This window comes from Ursus maritimus, unplaced genomic scaffold (assembly GCF_017311325.1).
Source record: "Ursus maritimus isolate PB19 unplaced genomic scaffold, ASM1731132v1 scaffold_25, whole genome shotgun sequence".
NCBI classification, from domain to species: Eukaryota; Metazoa; Chordata; class Mammalia; order Carnivora; family Ursidae; genus Ursus; species Ursus maritimus.
The window spans coordinates 44520002-44546298 of NW_024425008.1; the positions used below are offsets into that span (position 1 = coordinate 44520002).

A 26297-nucleotide genomic window follows, 5' to 3' on the forward strand; every position below is an offset into this window, starting at 1 on the left:
CATAGTAGCCGGTGATCCGCAGGATCCGGTCCTCGATGGTAGCCACCCCGTTGGGGGCCGCCTTGACATCCATAGAGAGCGCGGGGCGGCGGCCCCGGGCGCGGCGGGGCGGAGAGCGCAGCGCGGGGCCCCGGAGCTGGTGCAGGTGCTGCCGCCGCCGCCGCCGCCGGTGCTGATGTTGCAGCTCGTGCTCCCGCGCCCGGGCTCTGACTCCACCGCCCGGCGCAGCACCGGCGCCGCATCACAGCGGCGGCGGCGGCGGCGGTGGCGGCGGCGGAGCTGCCCCCACTCGGGCCGGCCTCTCCGTCAGCCTGGCAGCTCTCCCGCCCGCCGCCCGGCGCACTGCTGCCCGAACAGCGCCCCCTCACCTCCGACGCCCACCGCGGCCGGGGCGGGTGTGGGCGCCCCACCTGGCCGCAGGCTCTCCTCGTTAACCCTTCTGCGCCCCTTTCCCGAAGACTAGACATCCCCCCAGCCCCACCTGCCAGAAGGGGTGCTCGGTCCAGGGGCGTGGAGGAGACGAGAAAGTGAGATGGTGGCAGGGGCTCGGGGAGGGGGGGTGGAGATGGAAGAGACCCCAGCGGAACCAAGTGTTAATGTGAGAGGCGCACACTGTCGCTCGGGGAGATGACACCTCGGGGGCGCCGCGGGGTCTTGGTCCACGCTGGGCGTCTACACCACCTGAGGTCAGCAGACAAGCAAGCGTTCCTAGGAGTTCATCGGTTTTCGAAACTTGCCTAGACGACAGGGAGTCTTTTCTTAAGAAATGAAAAGGAAAAAAAAAAATGAGGCCTCAGCAGGTGGTACGTGAAGTGATTTTCCAGGTACTGTGGACACAAAGACGTTAAAAGATGAAGCCCTCGCTTCTGTCGGTCCGTGTCCCGACCCCCAGCCCCCCAGCGAAAACATCAAAGGCTTGGGGGACTCAGCACAGAATGTTTATTTTGCCAATTTCAAATGCCCTTAGGAGAAATGATTTTCTCCTTTATTGCCAAAAACATCAGGCGGGAAGCCCTTCAAACTGTAAAATCTGGACGGATGAAAGTTTTAGCTACAATCTAGAGACTTTCCACCTGAGTCTAGAACGTCCTTGAAGCTCTGTGTTGAGAAGGAACGCCCTCCCCTCAGGTGCGACTCTTCTGTTTTGACGAGATACCCACCGGGTTAGAATCAGTGAACGTAGGGATGGTTCTTCGATTCCCAGTTTGTAGTCACAGCCTCCTGAAAAATATTCATCTCAGTAACTAGAGGGTGTGTGAGGATGGGGGTCGGGGGTCAGTTCATCAGTTTAGAGGTCATTTATGTTCACCTTCCACCCAACTGAAGACGTCCCTGCTAGATTTCACATTTCTAAAACTTATGTGGGGGGGGGGATTGACTTCGGACCCCCCTCAGAAACCTCCAGAGAATCTGTCACACAGCATTCTGCCTTCAAGCATTTTCCACATTTTATGTGTGTCCTTAAGAGGGAAGAAATGTTGCAAACTTTTTTAAAGATGAATGAGATTTAAGCATATGAAAATGCAATATTAAATTTCACAATGTGTTAAGGGTTTTTATCCAGACACAAAGCCTAGCACAGAATCCTGAGAGTGGAGTGGATCTGAAGTGATTGTGGCTGGGAGGAGGGTTCATAAAGAAACCAATTTCCTCCCACACCTGCTTTCTGGGTGAGGAAAGATGGAAGGATGGAAGGAACTAAAATGTCAAAATGAACTTAAAGGAAAAAGCAACTCTGGTGCAGTGGTGAGGAGCCGAACATTTAAAGCAAAATGGAAGGATTATGCCTTTACACTCTGCTGCCCACCCCACCCCGAAAGTGATCTTCAGCACACTTTTGTTACTTGTATTCTTTTTATTTCTGTGGCAAACCTTATAGAAAATGTATGCATTGTACATGTCAAAATGGGTTGATCACATTAATTTAAGACGTCCCTTTTGTTTAAAGTTTCTATAAAACAAATTTGCCTATATTATATCATATGTGTTTAATAATATCCTAATCCATAGCATATTAATATATAAATGATTCAATGAGAAAGAAATTTAGAAACTACTCAAGCAAAAACCTTCTAATGTAATAGTAATACGAACATGCACAGACTTGAAGGACAAGTGGTTTTGTCCTATTAATGCTTATAACTTATTTTACCATAATGTATTTAAGTTCTAAATTACATTTATTGTGGAAGTTGGTGCTTTCTTCCTAGTTTTGCTTTGTTTTCAGAAATTTCCAGAGTAGTGGTTAGAAGTGTACTTAACTGAATCTATCATTCGTACAAACAGCAAATTCAGCATAAATTTAAATAATGTAAGTATTATACCCACAAGAGTCTACGTTTCCTAAAAGAATTTATTTTTAAAATCTCATCCTGACCTGGAAATTAATTTTTAAAATAGCAGAGCATTAACAAATGCCTCTGTAATCATCTGTAATAGGGTGACTAAAACAGTAAATGCAAGCTCATGCCGCCATCTTGAACATGCTTTTTTTTTAATGGAACTAAAATTTTACAATTATATATTGATCAACAATGAAAAGTAAATTTCTGCCAATGATAAGCACTCTTTGTTTCACATGATAACAGTTTTTTAACCTTTCAAATGTCACTTTGCAGATCATTAAAAATTTATAGAAATTTTTTTGAGGGGAAGAGAATTTTTAAAAACATTTTTATATGTTTGCCCGCTCAGCCTACCAGTTTTCACAAACCCCAATATAAAAGTTCACATTTACAAAATGGGAAATATCCGTGTGCCTCAAATCTATTCTGGAAAAAAAAAATGAGGAAAGGTACGATTAAACAAATGAAGACCGAAGGTAATTGTTTGATTTAAAAAATGGTTCCTCATAGTAGCCAGTTTACATAGCCGATTTCCCTATTAAGTTAAATAGTAAATCAGTTTTCCGGGTAAATCATAACTCAATTTAGAAAAATTTGGTCTGTGTGCAGGAATATTTTTAATGCATTAGCACAGGGCATCTGTGATTCCAAGTGAGTTTTAATATCTGGACCATCTTTATTTTGGGGCGAGGCAGACTAGGTATTTATACTAATTGAATATACAGAACTTGACCATTTGTGTGATAAGAAAAAATGCCATATCGTTTGTAAAATAGCTTATGTGATAGCCGCTTACAACTTTGTGTCTAATGCTAAAATACGTATACCAAGAAATAACATTAAAAACTAAGTATGATCACGAAGCATAAATTCTATTAAAAGACATAGTCTGTCATAAAATCATTTTAAAATACCACATCAGCCTTTATACTTCGGAAGAGTTAGTAAAATAAAATCCATGGAATCTAGTGTTCTTTACTATGATTAGCAGCTGAAGGCCAGGAACTCTGGGTTTTAGTCCCCTTTCCATGGCAGGAACAAGTCACTTCATCTTTTTGACCACCTATTCGGAGTGGTCATCCAAGAAAGGATGCTGAAAGAAGGGAATCTACTAGAGTGTACCCACCTCCTTGAGCTAAGAGTAACTCAGCTGTTTGGAGAGCCAAGAATGTTTGTTTTAATACTCATGGGCCAATGTTGCCTTGGGTAACCATCGGCACTAGTTACAGACTTGAGCCCAGGTAGCTTGCACAATGTTTGTGTTTAAAAGCATCTGGCATCTAGCCAACCAGGTAATAAGCACTAACATCTGGAAAGAAAAAAAAATATATAGTCTTCATATTCCATTTTCAGGAAAGCTGTTTTGAGCCTTTAACCACCAAGTCATCAGCTGCTCTGTTTGGAAGCCTGATACTGCCTTTCTATTCCAATCTTAGGTGGTGTTAGGCGTTGCTAATTTACCTTTCAGCCAATGGTAGGACTGAAAGGGGTTGAGGGCCCAGCACTCAGTATCTGTCTAAGAAATCAGGGCAGAGTCCACTCGTCATTGACCTCTGGTACCAGGCTCCATCACAGGACTATTTCTGAAACTCAATTCCTTGGAAATGCATTGAAATCTTTTGGAGATAGTTCGAAGTCATTTCAACAAATGCACTCAAATTTTAGAATTTATCAATGACATGTGGGTATTTGTGTGTGTCTGTCTGTCTGTCTCTCTTTCCCTCCATCCTTCCCTCCTTCCCTTCCTCACTGCCTCCTTTTCCTCACCTCATCCCTCAGCCGCATAGTACAGTAGTTTAGAGCACGGACTTTGAATCCAGGCTGCCAGGGGTCAAATCTGGTCTCACCATTTTCTAGCTGTGTGACCTTGAGCGAGTCTCTTAAACTCTATGACTCAATTTTCGCATCTGCAAAATAAGAATATCGTGCTATTAAAAAGGAAACAACAGGCCCAAAATGGTGCCACTTAAGCTAAGTCACTAAATCTGGACTTAATACCTACCCTAACTGCAGTTTCAACTTTCCCCAGAAATGTAGTCTTAACTTTTCTTCAGTCAGGAATTTTCTGATCAACATCAATGAGGATTCTGTCACACGGGTCCCCCCATCCCCCAAAGGAAGATGAGGTAATCCCCCTAAGGAGACTCCCTGCCTTCCCCCTAAGGGAAGGTGACCTTGCCTGAAACCTTTGTTTTTCTTCGCTATTAACTTCTTGCCTCACTCTCCTTCCTATAAAAACCTTCCCATTTTGTACAACTCTTGGGAGCTCCCGTCTACATGCTAGATGCTGCTTAACACTACCAATTAGATCTTTAAAATTTACTCAGTTGAATTTTGTTTTTTAATCATATCTACCTCGTGGAATTATTGTGAAGGTTAAATGATTTGATATTCATAAAGACCTTATAACAGTGGTTGACATATAAAAGCATCATAAATGGCACCCACCATTATTAATTTGTTTTATGGACACATAGAACACTCTGAGCTTCAGTTTTCTCATCTGTAAAATGGGCTCAAACTCTCTATTTAATAGTGTTGCTGTGATGGTTAAGTGAGATAACATATGAAAATATCTCACCAAGGGGGCACCTGGGTGGCTAGTCAGTTAAGCTTCTGACTCTTGATTTGAGCTCAGGTCATGATCTCAGGGTCGTGGGCTTGATCCCTAAGTCCAGCTCCCCACTGGATATGGAGTCTGCTTAAGATTCTCTCCTCCCTCTCTGCCCCTCCCGGCTCGTAATCTCTCTAAATAAATAAGGAAAGAGAGAAAGAGAGAAAAGAAAGAAGAAGAGAAAGGGAAAGAAAACCTTAAAAAAAAAAAAGGAAAATATCTTACCAAGGCTTGGTACATAGTAGGTGCTCAATAAAAATCAATGTCCTTCTCCCAGCCCCACCCTGCCCTGTCCATTTTTTATTACTGAAGTTAATTCACTTGAACATTCCATTCACATTATTAAGGAGTTTCTGTTATCAGTTGCTGTCAGGAGTCTCCTTGAAGCCCTTCAACCATGACAACAATCACATGAGGCAGATCTTGGACTCACATTGCCGACCAATGGCACAGGTGGGCTGCAGAATTTAAGTGCTTTGCCGAGAAAGTAGATTCTCCGGGTCAGCAGTTTTCCTGTCCTTTGAGAAGGCGGGAGGACCTGGAGGATGTGCTTCAGGCTGATAAGAGCACAAAGGTTGGTGTTCCAGGCATGGGAGGGACTCTGGTCCTGCTTGATCACAGTGTCCCAGGGAAGTGGGACAGCCTCAGAGAGATCACAGCGTGGCCCCCTGAGGGAGGCTGGGCCATTAGCCCTGGGCTTCCCAGCCTCAGTAGAGATTCTGGTGCTCCAAGCTTAGACCAAAGGCAGCAGAGCTGCCAGCCCCAGGGTCATGGCATGTGGGCTTGGCTAGTGTACATCTCAGCAGAGACGAGAGGACTGAAGACCAGCGTGTCTCTCTGATGCTTGAGCTTAGCCAAAGATCCCCCCTGACTGCATAACCCTGCAGCAGGGGAGCCCCAATGACACTGAGACTGCATTTTCCACTGTTCTTATTGGCTAATAAAGATTTACTTACCCTTTTTGAACAGATGCGTTGATGCTTATGCGTTCAAACTTGCTACACATTCATTTTACAAAAAAAACTTTAATCGCAACATCTAAAAATGCCAGGCATGCCACAACCTCAAACCTACCGTATATTAGTTATCTCACACGGCTTTCTGTAACATTACCTGCTAAAAATGTCAAACCTGCTGTGGTAGTCGTTGGTACTATTTGCCAAATATCCCTGGTTCTCCTTTATTTCAGGCATGCCGCAGAATTGCGCTTTCTGCCCCCTAGTGGTTGTACAGGGGCTATGCGACTGATTCTAGGGAACCAAAAGGACAGTGATCATAGCCCAGCGAGTTCTCTCTACCCCCGGGCAAGATAGGCATAAACATTCAAGATGACTTTGACCCGTAAAAGTCAAGTCACTAAAAACTTAACATCAAAACAAGTTTGAATTGCCTCTCCTCCTTTAATTTTCAAATCTTCTCTTTATCCTTTGTTTTCCAGCGGCATATTGTGCATGTTTGTATGTTCACCAGTTTCTGAAACAATTATCGATAAACAATAGTGAAGACAAGAGTTGGAAAGAAGCAATGTGAATGGTATGGAAAATCAGAGAACATTTAAAACTCATTAGAATGTATCAACAAGGCAAAGAGAGCCCAGAATATCTATATATTCAATACATCCACATCTTGAGTAATTAGTGCCAAAAGCAATCTCCGGAATGACTTTGCCTTTAGCTTCAAGAACTATTCGTTTGCAAGAAACATGTTCCCAAGGTTTTATTTCATCCGTTTTCAGTGTCAGTGATAGCCATCAATAAAATGATAGCCATCAATAAATAAAAAATTTGCTCCTTGAATACACTGAGATAACGCAGACCATCAGTACTGAAGCGGACATTTGCCCTTTTTTTATTTCTCTGGCTACCTGCCTGATGTCAGGGGAGGCTCCTCGCTTACCAGAAAGGTACACCTCTCAAGAAAAAAGCTAAAAGGTTGTAGCAAATACCTTTCATGCTTCAATTCATTTGTTCTTGCTTCACCTTTGCAGTAGCCAACTCTGTGTGGATCCCCACCAACTTCACACGGTCACAGCCCGGCAGCCCCCCACGTCCTGCCAATGCCGAGCACCTCCCGCCTCCTGCCCCAGGGCTTCCCCGTGGATGCTGAGACATGAAAGTGCATCCACTTGGATCAAACCCGCCTACAGCTTGCAAGCGCAGGGGACACAAGACACGCGGGGCAGACGTGTGATAGCGGGAGCGAGGAGCTGGGTGACAAATTCTCCATTCTGTTCCACATAGACTGCACCGAGAGGCTGGCACTTCTGCAGCCTCGTGCCCTCAAGATAGAGGAGTCAGTCAGGTCAGTCACTCATGATGCCAAAGGACGGTCAGCTCAGTAACATGCTTATGTACCGTTAGGAAAAATACTAAGATATTCAAAATTCAAAAAGTGATTGTTAGAGTAATAGAACTAAGACTATTTTCTTGGGATGCCTGGGTGGCTCAGTCGGATAAGCATCTGCCTTTGGCTTAGGTCATGATCTCAGGGTCCTGGGATCGGGTCCTCCATGGGGCTCCCTGCTCAACGGGGAGCCTGCTTCTCCCTCTCCCTCTGCCTGCCGCTCTCCCTCTTGTGCTCTGTCTCTCTAACAAATAAATAAAATCTTTCCAAAAAAAAAGTATTTTCTCATTTTCCAAACTGATAGATGGCTTTCCTGCTCTTAAAATGAACACACACACACACACACACACACACACACACACGACCAACCCTAAAACCCACTCTAGCTCTATTCTGCAGTGTTGTTGGGTTTTTACGTGCACTGGGCTGGAGAGTGTCACCTGCCTCCACATTAATCCCCTCAGTAATCGCAATTATCTCCTNNNNGCTGAATGTGATGAAGTCTGACTAAAGGTCTCTAATTCTTCCGGCTCTTCATGTTCTCATAAATAATAAAACAGGGCTCCATGACAACAAGTACATGAGAAGTTTTGTAACATCTCAAAGCAGCCCTAAACTCTTCAGATTCTTGAGCTAACAAGGTACTGCAGGCACCCAGTTACCTGGGCTTCAGTGATGAGTTACAATCACTTGGTTTCATGGAGTAAGACCACTTAGGCTTGGATGGTAGTTACAAATGCTTCGTCATCTGACCAATGCTGCTCCTCCTTCAGCTGTTTCCAAAGATGTTTCTCCTCTGGGAAGCCTGCTCTGAGCACCACCCTTCCTAGAGGGCCCAGGTATTTGCCCCAGCAGAGCTTTTCCCACATTGTGTGGTCTTTCCCACAATGTGTACTTAGTTCCTTAAAGGCAGGGCCACCATTTTGTTCATCACAGTGTGGCCAGAGCTTCTCAGAGTGCCTGGCACACACCAGACAATCAAAACACGTTCAGGACTGAAAGAGTCATTGTAATCAAGAAAATCTTTCATTAGGACCACTTTCTGGAAGAAAGGGCAAGGCACACACACTCACTCAGGAAAGGCTGACTTGTTTCAAGACCAGAAATGGAACAACTTGCCCAGTGCAAAGTTTATAAATGAGGAAACTAAAGCTAGAGAGCCTAAGCCAACAGGCCAAAGGCCTCTTGGTGAGCTGACAACAGCCTTCATTCTCAGTGAATTATCTTTCCTTGACACGGTACAATGCCACCTTCTCCTGTATGGCTTTATGACAGCGCCCACCATCCCCAGCCCTCCCCTCACCCTTCCAATCAGATCATACACTCGTCCTCCTCTTCCTTCTATCTTCCCCTAGTTAAACCCTGAACTCAGCAGACAGAGGGATGCCCATCAAGGGCAGTTAAATGAAATTGAAACCTAAGATGTCTATTTTCCAGAGTCTTCTGTGAATTATACTTCTGGTATAATCAGTACCTGGTTACTTACACAATTTGCCATCCAGTCAAATTAGAATATTACCCCTCGTTTTTTGGGTCCTGGGGGTGGAGTTGGATAAATGGTTTGTGTTGTCTTTAGATATGAATAAAATTATATATTCTCTTATGAGAGAGTTGATATTTTTAAAATTCACTGCTGTAAATAACATGGGTTCGCTTTGACAAATCTTTTGGGAGTCATAAATTAGGAGGTTTGAATCTTCTTTATGTATAATCTACCACAATGTTCAGAAGGCTTGTTTATTTGTTTCTTCATTGATTTAGGTCAAAAAAAATCATCAGCTGAGCATACAGAAGGTGCCGAGTGCACGTTACTCTTCCTTTCTCTTTAATGCCCTTGCTTCCTTCCACTCTGGCTCTAGAGTCCACTAGCATATGCATGCCACTGCAGTAATGTCAAAACTGCACTCCCACTGTTTAGCTTTTACTGCCCACCAAACCACCCCAAACCTTAATGGCTCAAAATAACAACCACTTATTACGTCTCACCACCCATTGGTCAGCTGGGTATTTCTACTGATCTGTCCAGGCTTCTCTGATCTCAGCGGGGCTCACTTATGCGTCTGCGGTCAGCAGGCGGGTCAGCTGTGGACCGGAGAGCCTAGGATGGCCCTCGCACATGTCTAGTGGGTGGGGAAACAGGGATGAGTGGGCCACGTAGCTCATCATCCAACAGGCTCACCAGGCTTGCTCAAGACAGCGGTAAAGTCCCAAGAGTGAGCGTCAAGTTTGCAAGGCCTCTAGTGGCCCCGACTCAGAACTTGGCAACATTGCTTCTGCCATATTCTGTGGGCCAAAGCAAGTTATAAGGGTAGCCCAAATTCAAGAGGTAGAGAAACCGGTTCTGCCTCTGGATGGGATTGCTGAAAAAAGAGACTGTGGCCATTTTTGGATTCTCCTACAACCGCCAGTGTAATTCAATGCCAGTGTTGCAAAGCGTATTGATCAGAGACTTGACGAGAATGTCCTTTCTGCAGAATGTGTCCTTTAATAGAATTCCTTGATCCCAGATCAGATCAGCAAAGCAATCTTCCACTCATCGTTACAGAAGCAATGTGGAATTGACTTCATTAAGCAAAATCTGGCGTTAAAGTTTACCTGCGATGATAAGATTTTGTCTCATTAGGAGCCGCAGCCTTTTGCATGGCATGCGACACCAAACCTTCTGACTCAAAAATGGGGAGCCGGAAGTCGGACACCCACGCAGTCTGGGTCTGTGTAATGGTGGTACAATCAGACGCAGAACAAAGAAGTACAGGGAGTTTGACTCAGCAAGGCTGTTCCCACAACCAAGGCAAAAAGTGGGGACCTGGAAAGTTAAGGCATTCACTGTGCTTGTCCCTGCAGAGGCATTCACCCCACTATACAGCAAAGATCGGGTTACCTTCCCTCCCCCACTAGATTCCTGGTTTCTTGGGACTCGAATAAATCTTTTAAATCCATATTTCTGTATGTAATATAGAGCCTGACTGTTGAAGGAAAGGAGAGAGAGTTATTTCTGTGACTCAGAAAAAGACTAACCCAATATAACCACATTTATATTTTTAAATGAATCCTTGCAAATACTCAGAAATTCTCCCATATGAAAAATTATAGAAGTACTGGTGAAGATAAGTGACTCCTTACAAAAACAGAAAATGCTACTATTCAGCTTAAATCAGAAGAAGTTGGTGATATTCAAATTATAATCCAGAGGTAGGAGGTTGGAGAAATGCATGTTTTTCCTTTATAAGTCAAAAGAAACCCTTAGACTTTCAAGAACTTGAATCTAAATTTTCAATTCACAATTAAACACTTTAAAGTATATATGCAGGGGCACCTGGGTGGCTCAGTCAGTTGAGCATCTGACTCTTGGTCTCAGTTCAGGTCTTGATCTCAGGGTCTTGAGTTCAAGCCTCAAGTTGGGCTCCACACTGGGCATGGAGCCTCCTTTAAAAAAAAAAAAAGTGTGTATATATAATATTAACTTTCTTTTTTTTAAAAAAGTATTTATGGGGCGCCTGGGTGGCTCAGTCGTTAAGCGTCTGCCTTTGGCTCAGGGCGTGATCCCGGCGTTATGGGATCGAGCCCCACATCAGGCTCCTCCGCTAGGAGCCTGCTTCTTCCTCTCCCACTCCCCCTGCTTGTGTTCCCTCTCTGGCTGGCTGTCTCTTTCTCTGTCAAATGGATAAATAAAATCTTAAAAAAAAAAAAAGTATTTATTTATTAGAGAGAGCATGCGCACACACAGTGGGAGGGGCAGAGGGAGGGGAGAGAGAATCTCAAGCAGACTCCCCACTGAGCAAGGAGCCTCAGGCGGGGCTTGAACTCACCACCCTGAGATCATGGCCTGAGCCAAAATCAAGAGTCGGACATTTAATCCACTGAGCCACTAGCCGTCCCTGCAGTATTAACTTTCTAACTGTTCTGTGGCACAAAGATGTAAGAAGTTTTCTTCATGTTATTACAATTATTTATAGTCAGTCTCCTTCCAAAAAGGAATTGAAGTGGCTTGTAAAGATACTACATTTTGAGATTTAAATCAATAATAACGAGAAAGTAAAATTAAAAATAGAAGCCAGAATAAGGTCAATAAATGCCCCCAGGGCTAATACATTTTGCTCGAAGCAGCAGTAGTTTGGCTTAGAGCTTCCTAGACACCAACCAAAGAGAAACCGGTGGTCCCCAAAACTGCCTCTCACGGCCAAAGCTCAAAAGAAAGCCAGGAGAAGCAGAAATCATACTGGTGTGCACCCTGAGAGTCGGTTCTCCAAGATGTTCCTCAAAAGGATCCCATGTAATATTCTAAAGCAGAGCCTGAAGAAATCCGCAGGGAGACGTAAGAACATACAGCCCGATGCACAGTGTGAAAGCACTCTGCGGTAAAACCGCACTGACCAGACACTTCAAACGCTGCGCCCTCTTACAACTCTCAACCAACCCCAAACCAAAGGTTAGAGACTCCCAGGCTCTCTGTCCTTCAAGGAGGTCTCTGGAAATCCTGAATCTCTCAAATGAGAAACTGGTTAATATCACCAAATCCCATAAGAGTAGTTCCCAGTTGGTTTTCCACTGCTTTTTCAATGCCACTACCCAAGGTCAGGCGACCGTCCTTTCAGCCTGGATTACCCCGCAGCCTTCCAACTGGTCTGTCCTATTCTAATCCACTCTCCCAACCACAGCCAGGCTGCTTTCCCTAAAACGAGGCTCTGTTTTCAAACAGCTCAAAGGCTCCAACAGGACCCAGCACGAATTCCACATCCCTCACCACTGAATACAGACTATCCCCTCCGCATCTCCAGCCTCAACTCTCTGTTCCCTTCATTCCAGCTCTTTGACATTGCTGAAAAGGTCATGCTCTCTCTTGCTTCTGGATCTGTGCTCTTCCCTCCATCTGGAAAGCTCTCGCCTGCAACCCTTTGGCTTTGTCTGGGGCTTCTCCTCCAGGTCTCAAGCTAGAAGTTGCATCTTCCAGAAAGCCATCTTTACCTGTGTAGCCCACTCACTGGACTAGAAGCTCACAAGGGCAGCTCCTGGCTCTGTCGTTGCTCACCACTGCATTCCCGATGCCGCGCACAGCGTCAGGTGTGGACCAGTTGTTTCACTGATGTTTGCGTTGCTAGTTGATTGATTAATTAATATTGATTATCACAGGCAAGTCCTTGGAGCTAATTATTCTGTGTCACTACTTAAAGGAAGATCCATTTACCTTCTTAACAAGCAACAAGTTTAGGAGCACCTGGGTGGCTCAGTGGGTTAAAGCATCTGCCCTCAGGTCAGGTCCTGGGATCGAGCCCCGCGTGGAGCCCTGCGCTCAGCAGGGAGTCTGCTTCTCCCTCTCCCTCAGTGCCCTCTCTCAGGTAAATAAATAAAATCTTAAAAAAAAAAGCCAACAACAAATTTAAAGATATTTTTGAGGATGTGTAATGAATGTTAACAGCGTTTGTGCCTACGTCAAAGAACATACCATCTCGGCCGCCTCCATCCGGGCAAGGTCAAAGTTTTCTTCAGAAAACAAGTCATCACCCACTCCTAAACAAGGATATATGGGTCATTGAGGCCCCGATGTCTTATGTCTTTCTAACATTATCATAACTTTAGTGTGAGAAAAATGTGAAAGTGCTGTTGCCAAATCTTACATTCCAAAAAGTTTTACAAGATATTTGACATTGCACTTTTCAAGAAAGTATTCGTTTGAGGATCTTATCTTATCATGCACCAGTAAAAAACAAACAAACAAACAAACAAACACCAGGAGACTTAGAGCCTGTCTTAACTTTGTCACTAACTCTATGATCATGGGGGTCATGATCTGGCTCATTCCTTGCCTGGAGCTGAACGACTCAACGCCCCACTCTGAGCCTGGCTCTGCCGGGGCCCTGAACAATGACGCCTAACCCCTGGGCGCCCCCCACCCCAAGCTGCCAGCCGACAAGGCGGGGTTCCCTGCTCTTACTTTTACACCAGCCCGAGGTCATCCGCTTCCATCGGTTTTGTTTATTGAGCTTTTGCATAATATTTCATTGGAACGAGATATGCTACGGCTAATAAGAAATATGAAAACTCATGGATCAAATGATTTTTCAGTTTCTTTTCTACTCGATTATCTACTCCACACCAGAAGTAGTAATTTATTCTGGATATATCACTGCATCCAGTTTGACACGGGTATAAAGAAAGGCTGCCGTCCTCAGGGAAGACTGAGGATAGCACCTTGAAAGAAGCTTCGGAGATCATCTAGTGTGATTGACATTTTGCAAATGAGGCCGCTGCGGTCCAGAGTTTCGGTGACATGTCCAGTGGCACACAGCTATGTGACGGCAGAGCCTGGACCGGAACCGAATCCCCCTAGGCCTCAGGGCAGAGCTCCAACACATGGGCATGCTCAGTGCCCTCTGGGATGGTGGGTAAGCTGCAGAAGGGATGAGTGAGGAGAGCCCCTCTCCTCAGAGCCCCACTGCCAACTGCTACGATCCAGGCCTCCCCAGCTCTCAGCCAGGTGAACGCGGCTCCACACCTCTAGTCTTATCGCCTTCCAACTGGCCTCCCACACCATTCTGGATAGTTCCAAAACACAACTGTCATCTCATCATCCTCCTAGTGAAAAACACTGCGTTGGCTCCCCGTCATCTACAAGGTTAAGATGAATTTTCTAGTTTAAGTACCATGCCGTTCACATCAGACCACCCCTCTCTTACCCTCCAAACTTGGAGATCTCCTGAGATTGTCCTCCAACCCTACACTTGAGCCAAACCAATCAGATACTCCTGGTTGTTTCTCACCTTGAGACTTGGTGCTCCCTTTGCTGGGGAGGCTCACACTGCCCTGACTGCTCCCAACCCCTCCATCCCTCCTGGCCGGGAGAGTCTCCGGGATATTTCACCTCAGGCACGTTCTGCAGTGGAATCCTTCATGAGCCCCCGGTGGGACTGAAACTGACCTCCTTCATGTTGCTTTTGTGCCAGCACCTCCTCCTCACTCTATCCCATGGCTATCTTCCCTACTGTCAGTAATTTCTAAGCAGCACGGATCAGCCTGCTTTCCTCTTTCCAGCCCCACCACCAAACATGGTATCTCACATGGAGTAAATGAGGAAGGAAAGACAGAGGGAAGGTCAATTGATCCTTTCAAATATTTTCAGGGCTTTGCAGTCCTCACAGTTTTCTCATTGGTCAAGTGGGAATAAAAATATAATTTATTTTCTGGAGTCATGCGGAGGATAGAATGGGACAGTGTGCTTAAAGCACTTAGGACTGCATGGGGCTGGAGAACAATACATGTAAAGCATTATTATATCGTAGGATGAGAGATGATGCCTGACAGGAACAAGGACTGAGGGGTTCCATTCATTTTAAGGGGCACATCCTGGAGGTGCCAGCTGCCATCCAGGAGAATTCACAGCCTGGGCCACAGAGTTACCTGGGCTGTTTTTCGTAGGAATTCACACCTCAAATGGGCACGTAGGTGATTATTTCCAGGTTGAAGTTAATACAGCTTTCTATCTGGAGATTCCTTGATGCCAGAGTATTCCACTGTATTTTAAAATCTGGATATTGATGTCTACCATTTTCCTTTAAACAAAGAACTGTATTCGGTTCTCTTGTTGGGGGAGGTCATGGAGAGGACGTGACTGCCAGTTGACCCGTGAGCTGGCCCCGGGCGATCAGAGGCTCCTCACCCCCACCCCTATCCTTGGGATGTGGCTCCAGATGCCTTCCCCACTCCCACAAGCTGCTCCAAACACCTAGACCTGAGCTAGTGGGGTGCTGTTGAGATCATCTGGAAGCATACGTGACCAAACCCAGTGAAGGCCTCTGTATAGACTTAAGATTCAGCAGGCAGGTGCGGAGATCTAAGCATCTTGCCCACAACGAGATGAGTTGCCTTAGTAAATTCCTTTGCTCTTAGCCTGGGGTGGTTTGCCTCTTTCCTCGGTCTCTCCCTTCCCTCCGGGTATGGGGGCAGTCTCGGATTACAGGAAGCTCCTGAGGAGGTTTGAACCGGTATGTCTGTGTTATTTACAAGCTCTGATTAATTTCAAAGTTTAAAATCACAAATACAAGGAGAAAGGAAACTTCAACTAACAAGTCAGGTGATAAGAGTTCCTCACAGTAGTGGGTAAGAGTAACTTCCACGTTATAACCACAGGTGCTTTTACTATTTAAGCTGCTTTTCTAAATATCCTGAGTTTAGAAGCCACTATAGCACTTCCTTGGTATTTTGATAATATTGACAAATGCTGAGTCCTTTTGTATTAAAGCACTGACAGTAATTCTTCTAGGCATTTCTTATTTTCAGGAATCCAATTAAATGAAGCCAAAGGTAATTGGAGCATCTGTTCTTCCCAACAGATTTTGGCTTTTAATCATGTATGAAATCACCTTTAACTGTAGCCCTAAATCAACCGGTAGAATATGTTTAGTGATGGGATTAAACATTTAAAAATGTAATCCCACTCCCTCTGGTGGTGTAGTCTCCTAACATCCACCGGGTTCACAATGTGCTTAAAATGTTCAGAACAGATCAGCAGCCCTTTTCTCTCCGTCTCCTTTTCACCCGAGCCATGCTGACACTAAACCATCCCTCCAGAGGGATATTTTAGTGCTATGAGTTTCATAAGGACGCATGACAAAGAAACGGCCATTCTTTTCATACTCCCTGACATCTTACGTACATTATACCAATGTATACAGAGAACACTTCTCTGAAACAGGTCTAAGCACCCATTGTTTACCTTTGCAAGTAGAAATGCAGTGCTTCAAGTTTTAAGATTTTACACAAAGATAGTTTGGTTGTTATGAGTAGTATAAAACAAAAAATAATTACTGCGCCCTACGCCGTTGACTCCCCGGGTCCATGGAAACAATTATTAAATGATGGATCAAGTTAGCGCAAAACACAGGAGGTATAAACTTCCATGTTGGAAAACTGTCCTCCCTCTAGGCTTTGATAAGGACATCGTAAACAGTAGAAATACCAAAGACTTTCCAAAAAATACAATTGCACATAACAACATGTGTGTTCTCAGAAAGAGCTCATTAGATACACACATTCCTTTTTATTACTTTACAACATTTCTATTCCATCAGAAGATATTTCATTTCTACAATATATGCAGGCACAGTGGCCTAAGCAGAGAACAAAAGGATCCCCTGCTCCCAAACACAGCTTCCAATCCTTTTCAGTTTGTATGAAAGTCAGTATTATGCAGTGAAGTATTGCTTCTGGACCCAGCCTGCACAGCTCAGTTAATCCCCAGCTACTCCACCGGAAGCAAGTTAGCTGAACCACACCGTACCTTTGTAATGCAGGTAACAAAAGCCATTCTGAGGTATAAATAAGTTTGCATAGGCTTCGAACAGTGCTGGCACAGAATAAACACGTACAAGTATTCGCTAGTACTGTTGATGTTTGACCAAATAACAGAACTATAAACCTGTAACAGCTTAAACTGGACGTCTTCCAGTTGTTTAAAGAAAACATTTCTTTCAAGCCTTAGGATCCTTCAACATGTTCTTCTTTTTCCCTACACTTCTTACATAGTAGCCACTAGCCACATGTGGGCATATTTAAATGCAGATGAATTAAAAGTAAGTGAAATTTGCAGTCAATTCATCAGCTGCACTGGCTATGCTGAAAGCCACAATCGCCATATATGGCTAGGGGCTCCTGAGTTGGACAGAACTGACAGGGGACCCTTCCATCATCTCAGAAAGTTCTTCCGCACAGCGCTGATCTAGACTGCTCTCCCACTGTTTATCCCCTTCTGCTACTCAGCCTTCATTTTGCTGCTTAAACATCACTTCCTCAATTAATCCCTGCCTGAGTCCAAGGTCCCTTTATATCCTCCCATAGCATTCTGGATTTTTCCTTCAGAATACTCCTTATAGTTATAAATATTTTTAATGAATTATTTTCCCACTAAGCTATAAGAAGTTTGAAAAAAGGGATTATGTGGGCACATCGTAGCACCCAAGTTGCTGACTCAGGAACTATGAAAGGAAACTTATAAAACTCCTTAGTATTTGAGTAGCTCACATCTGCTTCCTGGGTGCCAGGCAGTATTCTGAAGACTTTACCTGCTTTAATTCATTTAATTCTGACAACTCCACGAGGTAGTGGCTTGTATGTGTCACGTATTGCTGCGTAACAAGATACCACAAACATAGTGGCTTAAATCAACACACATTTCTTATCTCACAGTTTTTGTGGCCAGAGGTCTCCATATAGCTTAGCCCTCGTCCTCTGCTCAGGGTCCCTCAGGCTGCCATCAATTGGTAACTGGGCTGGGTTCTCATTGAGGGGCTCACTTTGGGCAACCTGTTCCCAAGTTCACTCAGGGTGTGGGCAGAATTTATTTCCAGAAATGGTTAGAGTGGGTAACATCCTCAATAAGGCCTATCTCTGCCCTGAGCTTAAGTAGGAATTTTCAAAAGTCAGCTTCATTATGTAACTCTGAGTCCCAGGATGTTTATTCCTGGGGACTTCTTCCAAATAGCAGGCAGGACATAGGAAGAAAGAGAAAATTAATGTATTTTTCCATCATTCTCCTGTCCCCCACCCAAACTGGTGAGAGTCCCCCCAGACAACCTGACCTTTACCATATTAAGGGAGAAAATGCAATTCCAAAGTGCCCACTGGTTCTTTGCACAGCTCAGGCAAAGCCTGTGCAGAAGGCCTTGTCTGTGAGCAAAGTTCCTTCTTAAGCTTTTGGCCACACAAAAGCAGGTCAAGGAACTGGTCTGGGTGGAGAAGGGAGGTATGAAAAGCTGAATCACTAGGTACAAAAAGGAAGAGGTAATTGGGTGTTGCAGGGTCATGTAGGAAGTGTGGAAAGGCAAAGAGAGAAGACTCCTAACAAGGTAGGGGAAACAGAAAAAAATGTCCTGCGGCAAATGGACAAGATACTTAAGAATAATCTTGTTCTTAAGTAGTTCCCTGGTTTTACATTTTTGACGTTACCTTGTTCCGTGCTGTGATCCACCTTCCCTCTGTTACCCAAAGCACGTTGCTAAGAGTCTATACACACGGCAGCCTTGGGTTAGGGACTCTGGACAGTTTAGGGATGAAGCAGTAAAGGAAATGATCATTTCCCTGCAGACCAGCAACCCCGAGCCGCTTTATGTGGAAGGAGGCCCACAACCCTGTCATTTTGAGCAGAAACCAGGGCAGCGCTGAGAAAGATGGTTAAGGGCCAGGTAGCAAGCCAGGGGAACTGACCACCGCTTTCATGACGCACGACAGAAGAAGGTGACCCTTGAAGGGGGGGAGGGAGGCTGTTGGGCTACCTTCATGCTTTCTGGGCCCAGGATGTTTTCCCCGCGCCTGACACGGTAGCGTCATGCCAGGCCCATTGTCCTGCAGGTAATGCGGACTCTTCTCTGCAGCTGTCCCACGGAACCTGATAAGCAGAACACTATTACATCACCCTGGGAATTGTGCCGTCTGCTGAAACTGAGAGCTGAACAATGGAACCCCTCACTGCCCTCTGAAAGGGCGGCCTCGCTGTGAGCGACAAACGTGCCTCTCACGGGCGTCACTTTGAAGGATAGCATCCCATCATCCCCGTGAGGAGTTACGCGGTGGTCAGCAAGCTGCAAGCTCGGGTCCCTTTACTCTCTTGCTGCCAAGGGAACGGCTGCTTACAGAGCCCCAGCAGCAAACTCCATCCAGAATGTCAGAGCCAAGGCGAGGACTGAAAGAGCTACTGTCAGCCTGGGCACAGCCTCCTCTGGGCGCTATTCTCAAGAGGGAGACCCAACACATGCCCTTCTCCAGAGGGACACAGAGTCGCGGCTCACTCTGCAAAGTCTGCAGTTGGCTGCCTCGTGGAAGTCTGCCGACGGCGCTGCACCCAATCGTCCCTGCAGTAAAGCGTGGCAAGCGTCTGTCTTCCCGGGGCGCACGGAGCGGCCAAAGCTGCAGTCCTCCACCCGGGAGACACAGCGGCCTCCGGCATCGCAGGTCAAGTCTCTGAAAAGCCCTCCCCGGGAATTCTCGATCCGAGAAGACCCGCCCTGCTTCACCCGCATCCCGTATCACCTGCTTTTATCCCTTTTATCCGTTATCTTTATGATCCTCATCATTTACAGGCGCTCAGGGCAGAGTCTGAGCCGAGCAAGAGCTCAGGGGAAGGAGGTTTGAGTTCTTCCCGGAGCGCGGGCCCAGCTGCTCAGACGCACACTGACAGCCTCCACTCTCAACGACTGTCTCTCAAGACAGCAAAGACGAGTTTTCAGAGGCAGTTTATAAAAACCGGACACCTCTTTCAGTTAGCACTTGAGATCCACGTGTCTTCGACAGGGAAGTGAAGACTGCCACCTGCAGCCCCTTCCATGTCGGAAACAGAGCTGGAAAAGACACAGACTCGAGTCAGAAGACCGGCTTCCTCATTTCCTGTCCAAGAGAGCTGTCAGTTCCTTGGCAAAAGGTATGCTCCACTCATACGCTTGTGTTAGGGACCAAAGGAAATAATGCACACGAAACCCTTCGCACGATGCCTGATGCTCGATAAATACTGGATGTCATTGTGACACCGTTGTCTTCATCCCTATCATTGTTCGAAGTGATATAACCAGAGGGGAGACGACACTGGGAGAACAGAGAGCCCTGACGGAGAAGTCAGACCATTTGTACTTTGTTCCCAATAGGAAAAAACAAAACAAAACAAAACAAAACAAGAAAGTCACTTCATTCTGGTTTGGAACTTATTTTACTTTGTCAAATCCTACATAGTGCTTACTATGTGCCAGTTACTGCTCTAAACATAGAACTTATTGAATCAAATTTCATTTAATTTTGAAGTATCACTAATTTGATAACATCATATTATAGCAAATTGAAAAAAATGATTGTAAAGCCAAATATAAATAGTTTGGAGAATGCATATGCTTTTCTTTTATACATTCAAAGACTACTAACTGAAGATACGCCAAAAAGCAGGCCCGGTGCTAGTCCCTGGGACGGTAATGGGGAATGAGGCAGATAAATTGCCTGCCTCAAATTTACATTCTGTCGAGATGTTTGACATGATCAATCGCCTCACTTTTTTCCTGCATGAAGCTTCAGTCCAGACCAAATTTAACATAGTTCAACCATTTATTTCGCAGCCAGACTTGGATCTGCCCTAGATAACCGGTCTGGCTCCCCCAGGCAATTCGTCAGTGACTCCCGGACACTGTGGTCCACGAGGCCAGCCAGGCGGGATCGCCAACACCGCCAGGTGCCACAGCAGCTGCTCGAGCCCAGGGTCCGGTCCAGGCGTCAGGATCAGCGACAGCAGGACGATTGGGAAGTGGGAGCTGTCTCCGCTGCCCCTGAGTGGGGTGGACAGCAGAGACACTCGAAGTGCTCCCTGCAGCACAGCTTCAAGGCACGGGATCCAGCTGGTCAGGGCCACAGTAACCGGGGAAGCTGCCCGGCAGCGATCTCCCCCGGGGGACTCGGGTTCAGCCCATGCCCCAGCCCTGCAGGGAGGCTCAGAGCAGAACAGCTTGTGCGGAGCCAGGCTCTAGTCACCGCAAGTCACAGGACGCCCTCGTGTTTATCTGGTGTAGAAGGGCCTCCCGGCCAGAAGAGCCCCTCTTGAACTACGTTCATGGGACGACAAATACAAAGGACATTAGAATATAGACACGTGATTTTATTTGCACGCACACTACAGTTATCTTAGGGCAAATTGTGTCATACATTTAGAAAGATCTGATTAAAATTAATGCCTTTGTTATAAAGAAGATACCCTACTCTGTTGCCATTAATACTATTCTTAGTCTGCTATCGCTGGGTCTGTTACTGGCTTTCTCATTCATTGACTCATTCATTCATTCATGCATTCATTCATTCATTCATTTGACAAATGTTCCTTGAGTCACTCACTACCTGTGCAGGGCCTCGGGAATACAGAGCCAAGCAAAACAGACCAATGTTTTGCCTTTGTAAGTTTACGGTTAAGTGGGCCAGGTGATCGTTGAGATTACTGTTCAACAAATAAACACTCCCACTGTTTGAGAAACGCTGTTACTTCTCCCACAGTGGGTGCGCATCCTCTTCTGCCCCAATTGACATTGGACTTGGATATGCAACTTGCTTTCCCCCAAAGGATGTTAGCAGACAAGACAGAAATAGGCCTTCAACATGCTTGCCTTTTGCACTCCTGCCCTTCTTCTCAAGAACTCAGTGTCGCCACTAGTGCAAGGAGGAGGAGAGGACATGTGGAGCAGACATGAACCCTCCCACACCCAGGAGACAAACCCGGGTGACCAACAACGTGAAGCAAAGCTGCCCCCTCAACGCCAGCCCCGAGCGACGGACAGGATCCGCTGAACCCCAGTAGACCTGCAGACCCATTAGCATCAGAGTAAATGCTTGTTTTTGTAAGCTTCTGAGTTTGGAAATGGTTTGTTTCACAGTGTAATTGTGGCAATAACTCTAATACGGAGCCAAACAAAGCACGAAAATCTCCCACATTTTGAAAGTTTGATTATAACGTGCTACTTATTTTCTATGAAAGAAAAATTATATCCCCGCAGAGACATTTTGGAAACATCAAGTTCCTTAGCATGTCTCAGTGCTTGCAACCCCCTCTCTCTGTGCCACACCTGCAAAGGGGCTTCATTGATCAAGGTCCCTTTTTCTGCTTTTGAATGAAAGGAAACTAGGTGTCCCAGAAAAACCTACGCACAGGCTGTGTTTTTCTAATGCACTCACCATTGTATGCCTAATTTTGTGGGTTCATATTTGAAGAGAGCTGTGAACAAATTGGAGAAAATTTAGAAAAGAATGAGAATGTTATCTAAGTTCTCGTAACTAAGGCATGAAGCCATGGGAAAGCACAGTGCTACACTCGTAATAGAGACTCTGTAAATATTGTTGATTGATGTTAGAGGAAAAGAATTGGAGGAGTGAGATAACAGTTTGCCCAAAAATATGAACGTAAAATATATTGACAAATTCTTCCTTCCTCTGCACGAAGGAGCAAACAAAACTAGGCGAGCCCTTTATAGCAGGATAGTTTTAGGTTAGATGTCAGAGAAAAGTCTATCAATTGAAATATGTTTCTAGGGAAAGCTGGACATCTCCTCATAAACTCGCTTAACATGAGCAAAAGCGGGTGATGTTGGGGGCTCGTCAGAGTCAGAGGAATGTGTCACATCGCTGTTTCCCGGGTATTTCCAGATTGTGGATCTCTTTGATACTGTGAAAACCTCACAGACCATATCCCTAGTGACTCCCATAAGCATCAAAAACAGTTGTTGGGTTTTTAAAAATATTTGTTTGTTTATTTATTTATTTTAGAGAGAGAGGGAGTACCTGCACGAGAGTGTGTACCTGGGAGCAGGGCGAGGGACAGAGGGAGAAGGAGAGAATCACAAGCAGACTCTGTGCTGAGTTGGAAGCCCGACACGGGGCTCAATCCCAGCACCCTGAGATCATGACCTGAGCCCAAATCAAGAGTCAGCCACTTAACTAACTGAGTCACACAGGTGCCCCAAAACAGGTTTTTTGTGTTTAAAGATTTATTTATTTGAGAGACAGAGCATGTCCCAGGGTGTGGGGAGGGGGCACAGGGAGAGAATCTCAAGCAGACTCCCCACTGAGCATGGAGCCCATCGTGGGACTTGATCTCACAACCCATGAGATCATGACCTGAGCCAAAACCAAGAGTCAGGTGCTTAACCAACTGAGGCACCCAGGCACCCCCCAAAAACAGTTTTTAAAGAAACAGTGGCCCTAGTGGGAAAACTGAAGTTTCCATTGAGGTGCCCACTAAGATAATATCTTTTTTTTGAAAATAGATATTCATTCATTCAACAAAATTTCACTAGGCATCTCTTGTGTGCCTGGCATGGTTTTTTGCAGTTTCAATACTGTTCTAAACTAGGCAGATCGCCTGTGAGGTGCCTACTAAGATAATATCTTTTTTTTGAAAATAGATAGTCATTCATTCATTCAACAAAATTTCACTAGGCATCTCTTGTGTGCCTGGCATGGTTTTTTGCAGTTTCAATACTGTTCTAAACTAGGCAGATCGCCTGGCCTCATGGAGTTGACCTTCTATCATAAGTGTGGAAACTTTGAGTAGAAATTATATCACTACAGTAAAGTGGACTAACTGCTGATGACTGTTTCTGGTTCTATAGTTCTTAGATAATTGCGAAGAAGGTCTCTGAATTTATGGCTCCTTATATATATTATAATAAAGACAGGGCGCCTGGGTAGCGCAGTCATTAAAGCGTATGCCTTCGGCTCAGGGCGTGATCCCGGCGTTATGGGATCGAGCCCCACATCAGGCTCCTCTGCTATGAGCCTGCTTCTTCCTCTCCCACTCCCCTGCTGTGTTCCCTCTCTCGCTGGCTGTCTCTGTGTCACATAAATAAATAAAATCTTAAAAAAAAAAAATAAAGACAAAGAACTCTCAGAGTTTTGAAAGAAAAACAAGAACATGATTATGGGATCCTTTCCCCCAAACCCACGTGTTTGTTTATTATTCACGACATCCTAAATTTTTAAGAGAAAGTGAGTTTTGGAGGTGTCTCCTGTCCTTGTCTAAGTGCCTTTTCCTTCATCTTTTCACTTCTCATCAGTGAGAATGACACCAGGAAAATGTGGCTTGAACGGCAATTCCACACTGCCGCATGGGAAGGGGGGTCTGAGGTTAAACATGTACCCTGGGCCTCCCGTTTTGTGAAGACTGTGTCTAGACACATTAGTCAGGTGACACTTCTGGTCTCTTGAGAAGAAAAGCTCCCTCGCCTCCTTGCCACACCGGTCCCCGCAGACTCCCCGCGGGAGCGCCCCCTGGCGGCACAGCTCGCAGGGGGCGTGGCTGCCTACCTGCCAAGTCCGCGAAGACCTCACCGGGGGAGGGGGGGGCTAAAAGGTGTGCCGAAAATAATTTCACTCTTCGATCCTTAGCTCCCAGAGCCCCTTGGCAGGGGAGAAACCCGGGTGGCTGATGTTGCAGACACAGCTCGTTTGAAGTTTCAAAGCCGGTTATAGGGATCGATACCCAATACTCCGCCTCCAGTGAGGGATTCAGTAGGGATTTTTGTTTTGCATCTGTGGCTCATGACGACTTGCATTAGCGCCTTGGTACTCGAGGTCGTACCCAAGACTGGTATTTTTCACAAGCAGTCATATCTGGGCACCTGGGTGCCTCAGTCAGTTAAGCGTCTGTCTTCAGCTTAGGTCATGCTCTGGGGATCCTGGGATTGAGCCCCGTGTAAGTCTCCCTGCTCAGCGTGGAGCCTGTTTCTCCTCCCCCTCTGTGCTCTCTCCCTGTGTCTCTCAAATAAATAAATACAGTCTTAGGAAAAAGCAAAAAAGAAAGAAAGCAGTCATATTTATCAATGAATAGCGTAGAGAGCACAGGAACACTAGGTCACCTTCCTTTGCCCACAAATAAAAAAAGTTCTCCCTGTGCACTCACAGCTCTGAGGTTCTAGCAGCCTGCAAACCTGTGAGACAACATGGCTTTCTAAAATTTGGCTTGTTAAAAAAACCAAAAATCTACGAATCGTTTTTATTATAGGTTACATTTAGTTTATATGACTCTGTTTCTTGCTTAAAGGAAAGAAAACCACTCAAAGGATAGAATTGGACTTTTTTGAAGATGGGGGGGGAGGAAGTCAGGGCTCTAAATGCTTCTTATCAGTTAGGGATCCCAGCTTAGATTTCTGTTACCCGCTTATGGAAACTTTCTAGAAGCTCTGTAGAAGGACTTGTTTCTCAGGCTCATTTCCGGTCCTGAAGCCACCTTTGCAGGATACAGAAACAACAAATTCTCTTCTGGTGCCCCATTTGGGGCAGCCTTCGCCACCTTCATGAAGCTTCGGGTCCACACACGCATCCACAGAAAAACAACAACGTACACTGAACACGGATTGTGTGTCAGGTGTTACATATGTTATCTCATTTTAACCTGAAAACTATTCTTTGAGGGAGATTTCATTCCCATTTTTCAGACTGTGAAACTAAGGCTTAGAGGCCCCCAGGGTCACATAACTAGTAAGTGGAAAAGGTCGGATCCAACCCCACGTTCTCTACCATGACACCACACCCTCTCCCGCTCCCAAGAAGTCATTTATCTTATCTCAGAAGCTTCATCTCTTTTGAGAAGCAAGTCAAGATAACTTGTGGGCAACTCAGTTCCGGCTCTTTATGTCCAAATGCCTAACTCATAATCCATGCCCATTTTCCATCAGTTTTTAGAGGACTCCACTCTTGGTAGCTTTTTCCCTTCAAAAAGGTGGAGTCTATGTTGTTCTTAGCCAATATGTCCACACAGGCTTTCCCTGGACCAGAACACGAAGAGCCAACCAGTAAGCAAGGGAGGCCAAGCTTTCAGGTTTCAGTCCCAGCAAAGTTGCTTCCTGGATGCCCTGTTAGTCTCTGCTCTTTAAGAGCCAGATGAAGGGGGGCGGGGTGGGTGGGGGCACAAAATGGGTGAAGGGGGTGAAAATTACAAACTTCTGGTTATAACATAAATTAAGTCCTAGGGATACAATACACACCATGGTGACTATAGTTAACAATACTGTATTGTATATTTGAAAGTTGATGAGAGAGTAGAAGTTCTCAGCACCAGGAAAAAGATTGTAACTATGTGCGGTAATGGATGGTAACTAGACTTACTGTGGGATCATTTGTCAATCTATACAAATATCAAATCATTAAATTGTACACCTCAAGCTAATGTAATGTTATAGGTCAGTTATATGTCAGTAAAAACCAGTAAACTAAAAAAAAAAAAAAAAAAAGAAATGAAGCTCTCGAGTTTAATGAGACCCACTTCTCCACGTCAACAAAACAAACCAACCCCTGAAAGGTGTTGAGTGAATTTTCAATTGAAGTATGTGACAGTTCAAACCCCTTCCCAAAACAAAATAATCATGGGGATTCTTTTTATTTTTCATGAAAATTCAAAAGTATTTTAGTTTAATTTTAAATTCAGGTAACTGAATACTAACTATATCGCCCACCCGCAACCGTAAATACAGTTAGACGATGTCCTTGCGTTA

The 26297-nt window shown here is 45.2% G+C and overlaps 1 long non-coding RNA gene across 2 annotated transcripts in view; it reads right to left on the reverse strand.

The window, feature by feature from the left end:
- Positions 1-929: 929 nt before the first annotated feature.
- LOC103673304 overlaps positions 930-26297 on the reverse strand; it is a 92154-nt gene continuing 66786 nt past the window's right edge. For both annotated transcript variants that reach the window (XR_005837713.1, XR_005837712.1), the window contains one exon: positions 930-1221. This is a non-coding gene — a long non-coding RNA (uncharacterized LOC103673304). The remainder of the gene's footprint in view (positions 1222-26297) is intronic.